The following is a 13,010-nucleotide window of genomic DNA, read 5'->3' as shown; positions in this document are numbered from 1 at the left end:
TAAACAGACTAAAGTCAAATTAATTTCATTCATTTTGCAAAGAGTCTTGTTGATATCAAGACAGATATTTGTGGTTGTTGCTTCACGGCTATCTTTTGTTCAAGCGACGAGATTTTCACAGTTAAGAAAGTGCTCAGATTTGAAGTAATAGTAACTGTATCACGTAAAAGGTACAAAATTGTTGAGGCTTTCGTGGCCACTTGTTGACAAACTGCCTATTGGCTTCTGTCTCGGGTTCTTCGGCCGACGTTCATCTAATGATTTTTCTGACGTTTCGCCAGCACGAGTGGCTGGCATTGTCAAAGCTTCACCCTCCATTGCCGGTGGTGAACTGGAGGCGAGCTCGCGGCCGCAGACTATATGTACCTGGCGCGCCAACGTCCGAGGGCTTCTCCACGGTCATTTCCGGTGCGGTTCTCCTCTTGCTACCTGCGACGGTCGTTCGCTGCAGTACGGGAAGCCAGGATCCGTTTACCTTAAGGCTTTCCTCCTTCTTGTTGAAACTGTTCGCGTGTTTTTGGATTTCTACAGCTTCTCTGAACAAGCGCGTGTGATAGTGCTTCTCTACAGCCAGAACTTCCGTGTCGGAGAATTTTATTACGTGGTCGGTCTCATTCAGTGCGTGCTCTGCCACGGCCGATTTCTCCACCTGCCCCAACCGGCAATGTCGCTTATGCTCTTTGATCCTGGTGTTAATGGATCGTCCAGTCATTCCGACATAAACTTTTCCGCATGTGCAAGGTATACGGTATATTCCCGACATTGCAAGTGGGTCTCTTTTCTCCTTCGCCGATCTAAGACACTCTTTGATCTTCCTTGTCGGTTTGAAAATCGTCTTTACGCCGTGTTTGCGCAATATACGGCCGATTCTGTCCGTCACTCTGGGAATGTATGGCAGAAAGGCCGTACCCGACAGTTCTTTTTCAGGTTCCTTACTTCGCCGAGTGTTTGGCTCTGTTACACTTCTAATGTAATTTGTGGAGTACCCATTGCTCCTCAGAACAGTTTCCAGGTGTTGCATTTCTCGTTTGAGGTGTTGAGGCTCACATATTCGTCCTGCTCTCTTTACGAGGCATGATTAGTACGCTCGTAAAGAGAGCAGGACGAATATGTGAGCCTCAACACCTCAAACGAGAAATGCAACACCTGGAAACTGTTCTGAGGAGCAATGGGTACTCCACAAATTACATTAGAAGTGTAACAGAGCCAAACACTCGGCGAAGTAAGGAACCTGAAAAAGAACTGTCGGGTACGGCCTTTCTGCCATACATTCCCAGAGTGACGGACAGAATCGGCCGTATATTGCGCAAACACGGCGTAAAGACGATTTTCAAACCGACAAGGAAGATCAAAGAGTGTCTTAGATCGGCGAAGGAGAAAAGAGACCCACTTGCAATGTCGGGAATATACCGTATACCTTGCACATGCGGAAAAGTTTATGTCGGAATGACTGGACGATCCATTAACACCAGGATCAAAGAGCATAAGCGACATTGCCGGTTGGGGCAGGTGGAGAAATCGGCCGTGGCAGAGCACGCACTGAATGAGACCGACCACGTAATAAAATTCTCCGACACGGAAGTTCTGGCTGTAGAGAAGCACTATCACACGCGCTTGTTCAGAGAAGCTGTAGAAATCCAAAAACACGCGAACAGTTTCAACAAGAAGGAGGAAAGCCTTAAGGTAAACGGATCCTGGCTTCCCGTACTGCAGCGAACGACCGTCGCAGGTAGCAAGAGGAGAACCGCACCGGAAATGACCGTGGAGAAGCCCTCGGACGTTGGCGCGCCAGGTACATATAGTCTGCGGCCGCGAGCTCGCCTCCAGTTCACCACCGGCAATGGAGGGTGAAGCTTTGACAATACCAGCCACTCGTGCTGGCGAAACGTCAGAAAAATCATTAGATGAACGTAAAAGGTGTTTCTCTACGCGAACCTACGAAAGTATAAATTATTACTCATATGGAAAGACATTCCATTACAGCCCTGAGATATTTCTAAAGGTGAAAGATAAAGGGCTTTTCATGTCTGTGTGGACATTCGAAAGTGATTTATTTATCGGGCACTTGAATAGAGAAAGCGTTCACAATATCAAATATGATAATAATCAGCTGTGATTAGAAGTTATAGTGAATGTATCGTATGTAGCTCCATGTTACCTTACTGTGTTTTACTAACAGAACAACACACACACACCACACACACACACACACACACACACGCGCGCGCACACACACAGACACACACATATATATATATATGAAAAAATCGTTACACGGTCTAGAGGTTTCGGAGGAGATGTAGAATGTACGTAAATACATTCATTCATTTTTATAACATGTGTGACTTTCTTTTTTTTTTTCCTTCGTGATCAACTTTAGATGAAATATTGTCTGTACGGTACCACTATCGCCTCTGAAGTTACCAGTTTAAACGCCATAAAAATCGATCCCACAGCTCTGAAGATTAGCGTGTTCAGACAGAAAGACAATAAATTTTAGTAAAATTTTATATCTTTATATCTTCCTTTCCGTGATCTGATATTAATTAACTAAAGTCTCTACGGTACCCCACTCAAGTTAACAGCAAAAACCCAACGAAAACTCGTGTGGCATTTTTGGTGATTAGCTGTGCAAGGACAGACACGACATTCTGAAGATTTATTATTAGTAACATAGAAGTTATACCTTGATATCTTAACACAGGTCCTGTCATCCGGTCCCTACTTACCACTGCTTTCCATATATTTCGTTCCACGCCAGTCCTGCGGAGGACATCCTCGTTTGTTATCTTAGTAATGCATCATATTTTCAGTATTCCTCCGTAACACCATATAACAAACGTTTTGATTCTCGTGTTTTGTGGTTTAGCTGCAATTCATAATTCACCTCTATACAACTCTGTGACCTGAAAGACAATCTCAGAATTTTGTTCTTCAGATTAAGGTCAGTAGCGCCATATTTGCCTATGCTATCTGTTCATTATATAGTTCTTGCTCCAATCGTCATTTGCCACTTCGTGGTTGCCAGTTACAATAGTACATGCCTCACTAATCTCATTTCTATTAATCCGCATTGCTTTCGTCTTTCCCTGGTTTTCTCCCAGTTGATATTGTGTGGTAAGTAGAGTGTTAAATCCGTTTCACACGTCCTGAAATTCTTCTTCACTTTCACTGAGAACAGCAATGTTATCAGTGAATCATATCAGTGACATTCTTTGCGGTGAATTTTAATCACTTTGATATCTCTCATTGTTTCTTCGATGTATAGAGTGAGCAGTAGGGGAGAAACACTACATCTCTCACATCATTTTTAATCCCAGAACTTGTTTTGTGGTTTTGATATTTGAAGACTGAAATATTTCCACCAGACTGCGTATAAAAGTTTATTACATTTTACACTACCAGTTTCGGGCATTGTTCACTCTCAAGTATGTCTCAAAACATAACAACAACCATATCAAAATTTTGCTAAGCACATATCACATGACCACACTGAACGTATCATCACACAAACATAACACTTACTTAAAAAAATAAACGTGGCTATAGCGTTGCCATTAATTTAAAAATCGCCTGCCATGCATAATTGTACAAAGCTCAGTCATCACAGGTCCTCCTCTAAAATATAAAGGTACATGACATAGAGGTGCTTACGAGAGCAAAATTATTATCACATTGTTTAAATATTATATCCGGAGAGAAGCGCTAAGAAAACAAAACTTGAAATATTTCCTACCAAGCACACTGTATACATTCACTCATCAAGTTGTAACATGTGCAGTTTGCGTGGAAAAACTTGACCTGTCGACCAGAAAATAAAAATAAAAATACAAGTATCTTACAACTATCGAAACGATTTCAAAAATATCTCTGTCTTTTATAACAGTTACCCGAAAAAGCTACTACATAAATAAATCGATGTCGCACATAAGCACATTTACAGAATCACTGGGACATATGTCGAGACATATTTCGTGGACTGAACGAAAACTTTTTAGCCGCATATGTTCAGTATTATATCGTTAAACATTACAACGTCGAATCTCAAGTACAATATCTTAATACATGCAGTAGAAAAATGTGTGGAAATGTGTCCACATCTTTAACGTGCAGCAAAGTGTTCACAATTACAGCATGTGACAGACATGGAGACACGACGACAGCAATCAATTGTGGCCGAAACAAACTTGTTACGTGACATAAACAACTTTGTCCATACAGAGAATAATTCTGATAAAAACAGTAATAGTAGACGTAAGATGAAAACAGATAACATTAAGATGGCTGTCTGTATACGATGTTGTACATTAAATGCATCTTTTTCCACAGCTTGTGTCTATGGACTTATGTTTAACTATTGATGATTGTTGAGGCTGTGGGGCCCAAGCTGAAGGAAGTGGTTTATAAATATTGTGTATTACCAGTCTTCCCCTATAATAATGGCTCTGAGCACTATGGGACATAACAGCGGAGGACATCAGTCCCCTAGAACTTAGAACTACTCAAACCTAACTAACCTAAGGACGTCACTCAAATCCATGCCCGAGGCAGGATTCGAACCTGCGACCGTAGCGGTCGCGCGGTTCCAGACTGAAGGGCCTAGTACCGCTCGGCCACTCCGGCCGGATCTTCCCTTATAACTCACAACAATTTTTCTGAGAGTTTCGAACATCTTGTGCGATCCTACACTGTCGAAGAGTAACACTGAAAGCAATATTAATGACTGCTTTGTGACGAAATCATTGGCCATTATCGTATTCTTACGCTTCCATACAACACTTCACAATTTCCCTTTAATGTTCATTAATACTATCTTATAAATTTCTTTACGTTAGCATCGTAAATGCACTTTCCCAAGGTTTCGCTAGTGACCCCTGATAGTAAAGTGATCCACTTTGTCGACATGCGGTGAGTGGCTGTCCCCAGAGCGTTGTTGGAAGTTGGTACGGCGGAGAGCGCTCCCGGACGTCATATTAGGCCGACAGCAGGCCTACGGGAGCGCAGCGGCGCCGTGTGCTGATGCTAATCCCGGTCCCTGCTCGCCGGACCGAACGCTTTTTGTTGACGGTGCCAGCGACATCTGAAAAATCCACTTGTGCCCTCGCTCCCACCCCCTCCAACCCTCCAACCTCCCCGGCTACACCTCACCACGCTGGCTGCGCCCACCGACGTTTCTCTTTCTCTGCCGCCGCCGCTGTCGCCAGCATGCGACCGACGGACTCTGGATTGTGGGGTGGTGGTGGGGCGGGGGGGGAGGGGGGGGGGTTAGGCTTCGCTCGGAGGGACGGAAAGTAACTTTGTCCGGGCGGCCGTTTCATACATATTTAATTCTCCTGCCGAGGGAGGCGGACGGCCGCATGTGACGTACCCACACGGCTATAAATAGAAGAGGGATGGCCGCTTTCGTAGTTCGATCCATTACCATAACACCGCTCGGCCGTTTTGACGAACTTTTTCTCCACTCGACGCTGTTCATCAATTACGTGTCCGCCTCATTTACTTTCTGCTACTGTATCCTACTTTCTTTCTTTGTCCTTACTATCTTCCCTCAATAATGTCTTGTTTTCTTTCTACAGATACGTTGTATTCCATGCTAATACGTAACTCAGACGGGATTTTGCATCTGATGTTCGGCGCCAACTATACGACTGCAACAACACGAATTGTAGTGGTACAGATTTTGCGCTCTGTCACTGAAGAACTGTCCGCATGAACTATGTTGATAAATTACTATAGATGGTACGCTCCATATTAATGTTAATGAGCTGTCATAGTAACAGTTTGAATTAAAAACTGTTTTGTTTCACATGGGTCGCAGAGATAGGAGGAGCTATGATGACCTTTCTTCGCAAAGTACGAGAAAATCAGATCGCCAGGTTCAAATTTCACTGGGTGTAAAATTAAGAAAAACTGGAATTGTACTGAATGTTCTTGATGTTGTATTTACTTCTTGTCCTGACCGCAATCAAAGCCAAAATATATGTTCTGGCTTAAAGGCTTTAATGCGTGCCATTGGTCTGCACTTTTTATCACTTACTAAATCAAGTTGAAATGGTGGTTTTGGAGATAAATAAAAATAACCGAGTTATACTCACTTTCTGAAGTATTTATGAAGAGATCTATTTTAATTTCAGTCTTGATGGATATTCAGTCAGCTGCTTACGTACATGGAAAGAAGTATTTAAAATGAAAGCAGCGCCAGAACTATTTAGTGATGTCTTTCTTTTGAAACACGTCACCGATGTATATTTGTAGAAAGTTAATGTTGTTTTTAAGAGGCGGGGAGACCTGTAATTTGAGTTCGAATGAAATTATTTTACTCCGATAGAAAGAAAATTACGACTTTGTACATTAAGGCAGAAAATGTTTGATTTCATGTTCGAATCCTAGAGCACCAGAGATCCAGTGAACTCAGCAGAGCACGTGGATGTATACCTCCATGCTGGCGCACTATGTAAAATATTATCGTTAATGACGTAAACAACGCAGACAAAAACAACTAAATTAGAGAATTTCAGAAATAAATGTCAGTCAGAAGTATTAACATATCTCGTCCTCTTCCTTCTAAAAAGAGACGAACCTGCAAACTATTTAGAAGTACTAGCGAACAGGTAGCATTAGTTCATATACATTGTCATTTGCAATGCCACGGTTTTCGCTATGCGTAGCACATTACATAGTACTAATAGTTGTCCTGTGAACTGTTATCGTTGATTACCCACGCACTTCAGACAACCAGCTGTTATCATCCGCACACTGAAATTATTCTGTGAGTAATAAAATATAGTGAAAAACTCTACGAATAAGAACTTGTAATATCGTGTAGAAATAGTAAATTTATTACTAATGATAAGAGATCATAAGAGAGAAAAAGTAGCGCAATCAGGATTGGTATAAGAAGAATTATGATAACAGCAACCTGCTCTGCTACAGTGGAGCGAAGTGCTTGATTCTGATACACCGAGTTGTGTCACTGAAGCACACTGACTCTCGTATTGCAAATGTAGATTTAACTGATGTGTGTTCTCCACAAGTGTGATTTACGTTTACTTCGATTTTCGTTCAACGGTCATTGCTTCGGAGAGCTGTCTTTCCCTTTTCACTGGTGATTTGATCATCACTGGTTTGTAAGAGATCTCTTGAACACCCTGCATTATGTCTAAATACTTCAGTTTCAGTTACAGCAGCTAACCACGCCCACACGTGGTAGAGATTTCGCGCTCGACCTCATGGCTCGAATGCTGGTGCCCGAACCAATTTTCACCACCGGTATTCGGACCGTAGCACCAGTAGAGGAGATAGTGTCTATTTTCTGATCTGACTATGCGTCAGAGTCATTAATTAAAGTCTCTACACAGATTATGATGTGACAACGAAATTGTGTTAATGACGATCCCTCTGCTTAACTCTCAAGCTGGTTTCCGTGGAGGTTATCAGACAAGAGGCTGGTTAAATTCTAACCCTTCTCCCCTTCCCTGATGAAGAACAAAACTACAGTTCTACGGCATGCATAAGCTCTTCAGAGTTATCTATACTGAAGAGTAACCCTTCGGTCATAACGCTCAACATTCTCCATCTTACATGACAATGTGCTGCAACAAATAATACTTTTCCAATTAGAAAACCTTCTTAATAGAATATTTGCCAGTACTATGTATAATCTCGTTTCCTAAGATCACTTTAGGGTGATTCATATTTTCTTAATGTAGTTAAAATTTTTCTTTAATCTAAATTACCCAACACACAGAGTACGAATCAAACAATCTCCGTTTTGAACGTCCTGCCTGTAACCGCTAATATAACACAAAAGTATCTGTGCATTACATTTGTATTCCATTAGCCACTAGTGAATGTTGTGCCTAAATAACTTATAAATTTGGGAGGAAGTGGTTCATAACTTGTTGTTGAGGTCTTCAGTCCTGAGGCTGGTTTTATGCAGCTCTCCATGCTACTCTATCCTGTGCAATCTTCTTCATCTCCCAGTACCTACTGCAGCCTACATAATTCTGAATCTGTTTAGTGTTTTCATCTCTTTGTCTCCCTCTACGATTTTTACCCTCCACGCTGCCCTCCAGTACTAAATTGGTGATCCCTTGATGCCTCAGAACATGTCCTAACAACCGATCCCTTCTTCTAGTCAAGTTGTGCCACAAATTCAGTTCTCCCCAATCCTATTCAATACCTCCTCATTTGTAATGTGATCTACCCATCTAATCTTCAGCATTCTTCTGTAGCACCACATTTCGAAAGCTTCTATTCTCTTCTTGTCTAAACTATTTATCATCCATGTTTCACTTCCATACATGACTACACACCATACAAATACTTTCAGAAACGACTTCCTGACACTCAAATCTATACTCGATGTTAACAAATTTCTCTTCTTCAGAAACACTTTCCTTGCCATTGCTAGTCTACATTTTATATCTTCTCTACTTCGACCATCATCAGTTATTTCTTAACTACTTTTAGTGTCTCATCTCCTAATCTAAGTCCCTGAGCATCACCCTGCTTAATTCGACTACATTGCATTATCCTCGACTTGCTTTTGTTGATGTTCATCTTATATCCCCCTTTCAAGACACTGTCCATTCCGTTCAACTGCGCTTCCAAGTCCTTTGCTGTCTCTGACAGAATTACAACGTCATCGGTGAACCTCAAAGCTTTTATTTCTTCTCCATGGATTTTAATACCTATTCCGTATTTTCCTTTACAGCTTCCTCAATATATAGATTGAATAACATCGGGGAGAGGCTACAACCATGTCTCACTCTCTTCCCAACCACTGCTCCCCTTCCATATCCCTCGACCCTTATAACTGCCATCTGCTCTCTGTACAAATTGTAAATAGCCTTTTGCTCCCTGTATTTTACCCCTGCCACCTTCAGAATTTGAAAGAGAGTATTCCGGTCAACATTGTCAAAAGCTTTCTCTAAGTCTACAAATGCTAGAAACGTAGGTTTGCCTTTCCTTAATCTTTCTTCTAAGATAAGTCGTAGGGTCAGTATTTCCTCACGTGTTCCAACATTTCTACTGAATCCAAACTGCATGACTCTGCTTGGGTGGGCGCTAATCCGAGGCACATTTCCTGTCACTCGGGAAAAACCTCAGCCTTTCTTCTTTGCGACCACGTGGAGCAGGCAGCAGACCTAAGGCCACCCATGATACACAGACATACAGAAACCAGAGCAAATGCGCTGCAACTGCGTTGGAGTTCAGTGCTATGCTACACCATCAGACCAAAAAATAGTGCATCTGCGCCAGGTGTCGACGGCTGTACTACCACATTTACTCGTACAAAGAATTTTCGTATTCATGGCGCGAAGTGATGTCATAATGGGGTCGTCATAAGTGACATAAGACCACATAAAAATTGACCGAAAATATGTGTAAATTAAGGGAGAAATACTCCGAAATATGGGAGTACATGCATGTCTTCATCTTGCTGCCAAGTACAAGATCGATTGTACCAAGTAGGCGTATTTCTCCCTCAATTTAAATGTATTTTCTGTCAATCAGAGAATTCTGTATGGATAATTTATCTCACACACTGCAAAGGACAAGGATTGGTACCAACAAGGCATACACACCTTTGTTTCTCACTGGAAGAGGGCCATAGAACTGGTTAGAGATTATGTGGAAAAATAGGGTGTGTAGATAAAACACCATTCTTTCGTGCGTGTAATTCTCATTATGTTCAATAAAGAATCGTTGAAGAAAAAAACGTTGTGCAATATTTTCTGGGCAACTCTTATCCATCTACATTCGCAATCAAGTATATGATACTTCCAAAGTAGTGGAGGGGCGGTTTATAAATTGGAAAGCATGCTGCTGCATCATTGGTCGTTGTTGAAATTACAGAAAACTATCAACTGTGATGTTTATTATTACAGTATTACAGTACAGTACGGTGGTTTTTCCATTCTATCTGTCCACTGGTATGCTGTTGATTATCACATAATGACTGACTGAAATCACTTGTCTGAGATGAAGAAAGAGCCTTGGTGGATGGGTAACACCTTCTAGGGATGGCTAGCACTGAAACAGTTATCACGTACATGACTACAATCCAAGGAAGCAGTCGAAACAGTACGCCTAGTCATTAGCTATCCCCTCATTGTGAAAGATGGGTTTAAATATAGAGGCCCGCAATCATCTTCTTACAGCTGTTTGGAAACACTCCACAACGCTGCAAAACTCTTCCAGTTTCCATATGTTGTGACGTTCCTTCATTTAAGATCGACAAGTCTTTGTGTTGTGGGAGAAAGCTTCATTTTGCGTTCGCCTTAAATAATGTACACTATTGGCAGAGCTATGACAACATGTTCCCATTTTCACCAAATGGTCAAAACACGGTATTGTCGCTCTAACTCAGCTCTCTCTGTTTCTGCATGGGTTGCAGAAGGTGGTAAATATTGTGCTTCTGTCTTAAAGTGGAACAATCATTGGACAAAGCTGCAAATATTGAGCAACAATTATAAGGTGTATGGAGGCTGCCTAAAAAACCACTTTTGAGGTTTACTGTAGCAGATAGATTCGAAAAAGTAACTTGTTTCTAGATATGAAAGTACCATTAATATGAGTGACTAGTGGCTGTAATCGTTGAAAGATGTCTCCATAGGATCCAACGCAGGTATATGGTTGAATAGAAAGACATGAATCGAAATAGAAGACAGAATTTCTACCAGAGAGCTTAACACTATAGATCTCAGCAACCAGTGTGTTGGTCATAGGATTTTGTACATTTCTCACGACCAAAATATAGCGCTGATTTTTGTTTGGTGTGTGTGTGTGTGATTCGTCACATAGCACACCATCCACCGTATGTGATTATTCTCAATCAACCATCGCCTATATTCCAGTGGATATATTTCCGAACCTGTGAATGGCATCGAGATAGAATGCACTGCAAACACTGGAGAAATATTTAATGGCGGCATGAGGGAGCTGCAAATGCCAGCTTCATACCATGTTCCTTAATCGAATCTCTTTCTAAATTCTGTGATTTTATTAAGAGCTTTCACCGTCGGCGACCTGCACCGCGCGCTTTCCGTCTGTTAATACACACCCCAGCGATTACCATCTGTATTCAATGGCGCGGTATTTGTGTAAAAGACCATTTCATTAGGAAGCAATATCATATCTCGATTTATAAAGCCTGTATAGTTTGTCACATGGGTTTCGTTAGCGATACTTGTCTGTGCCTATACAATCAAGACCGCTTGTGACAGTAATACAGCGGCTGCAATCGTGTTTTTGTAACAGCTGGTTGCTTATAACATGATTACGTCTCTGTTCCTAAGACACACAGGTTCCACTCGCAAGAAAAGCATGTGAAACATCGCAGATTTTCACTCAATATTGTTTGATATCACCAGCATTCAGTTACTGGCGAAGTATTATACTTAGTAGGAGATGTGCGGTAGATTCGCTGTGATCAGTGGGCTTATAAAGCATGTGTGTGTTCTGACATATGCAAAGAAAATGACTATGTCTTGTTGTAAGTGAGGTATGGACTTGACGGGGAAAACTGCGTTTGCCGTCAGGGAAATGAAAGATAGTTCTATGTAAAAAATTATGCCCAGTCGCATGAATACAATAGATATTTATATTTCCAGAGCCACAGTCACAAGGAGGGGGTATCGTCAGATTGATATTCCAGTGGTAATATTTAACCTTCTGTCTGGCGCGGTGTGTTTCGCTACGAGATCGGGAGTGGTGTATCAAATTGATCATACCGCTTATTCACGTCATTATTTTTAAGTTGCATTAACAAAAGACACAATAAATTAAAAAGATCTTTAAAGAAACAGAAAGAAGACATAAAAGCACACAGCAATATAAATATTACTTATTCAGATTTCTTTTCGTCAGTGTTGGATCGTGGTAGCAAATGATAACATCACCTTTTCTTTCACTTGCTTCTTTATTACATTTCACTAAATAACCTCATTATAAATGACAAATATCTTTACAGAAAATCAAAGATGACATTATGGGACAATAACAATGGTAACATTATTTATTCAGTTATATCATCGTAACTTACGGACTGTGGTAACATGTGAGGAATTTTCCACAGTCAGAAAAGTAATGTTCAAAGTGTATCAAACAGATTGGCTTTTGACGCATTTTGCAACAACATTTTGTCAGTCTTCTCTTTACAGTGTAAGTATTACACCTTTTCCTCTTACTTGCAGTTGTTTTCTCTCCTTTTCTGCTTTTGTCTTCTGCTTCATCTTCACATGTTGGTCTATAATGCTGGAGCCTCAGTTGGAGATAGCTGTGATCTCCTGTGGTGTCCAAACTTCTTCGAACCAAGTGAAATTGTTGTTTCAGGAATCATTTTCGTCTGATACAATTCTCATCGTTCTCACAACAGATAACTTGCGCATTGACTCCACTCATATTGATCACTGCAAACAATATATCCATGGGCCAAACACTCACGTTTCTTGCAACATTGTATGAAGAGGTCAACTAATCCATACTGTCACCTCCATCTTCGGTGTTATTATAAAATGTTACACTCGATGGCTTTAGTTTATCTCCAGTGTCAGCATCTATTGAATTATTGTCATGCAAACTTGATGCTAGGGTCACACACTTCCCCTTTCCAGTAACATAGGAAATTAAAGTACATCGTTTCTTGAAGCCAAAAAGTGAACCTTTTACTGGTAGATATCTCCAGAGGAATCTCACGCTTGTTTTTCTTCATTGTTCAAACAAAAGAAAGGTTTTTCTTCATAACTCTTCTATGAAGCCGATACTAGTACACCTATTGTCTGCGGTCACATTTCGGACTGACTGATAAATAGGTTCACACAGTCGCACAACAACATCGGAAGGTTTATTGCTTATGTAATATAATACTTCTGGTTGCAACCCAGCGTATACATCCAAATTATATATGTAAAATACTTGGGAATCCACGAGAGCATTTATCTTAATCCCATATTTGTTTGGTATGCTAGGTACAAATTGGCGAAAACTGCACTTTCCATGGAATC

The sequence above is a fragment of the Schistocerca cancellata genome, chromosome 5 (genome assembly GCF_023864275.1).
Source record: "Schistocerca cancellata isolate TAMUIC-IGC-003103 chromosome 5, iqSchCanc2.1, whole genome shotgun sequence".
Lineage (NCBI taxonomy): Eukaryota > Metazoa > Arthropoda > Insecta > Orthoptera > Acrididae > Schistocerca > Schistocerca cancellata.
The sequence above is the reverse complement of the archived record's forward strand: the minus strand, read 5'-3'. Positions refer to the sequence as shown.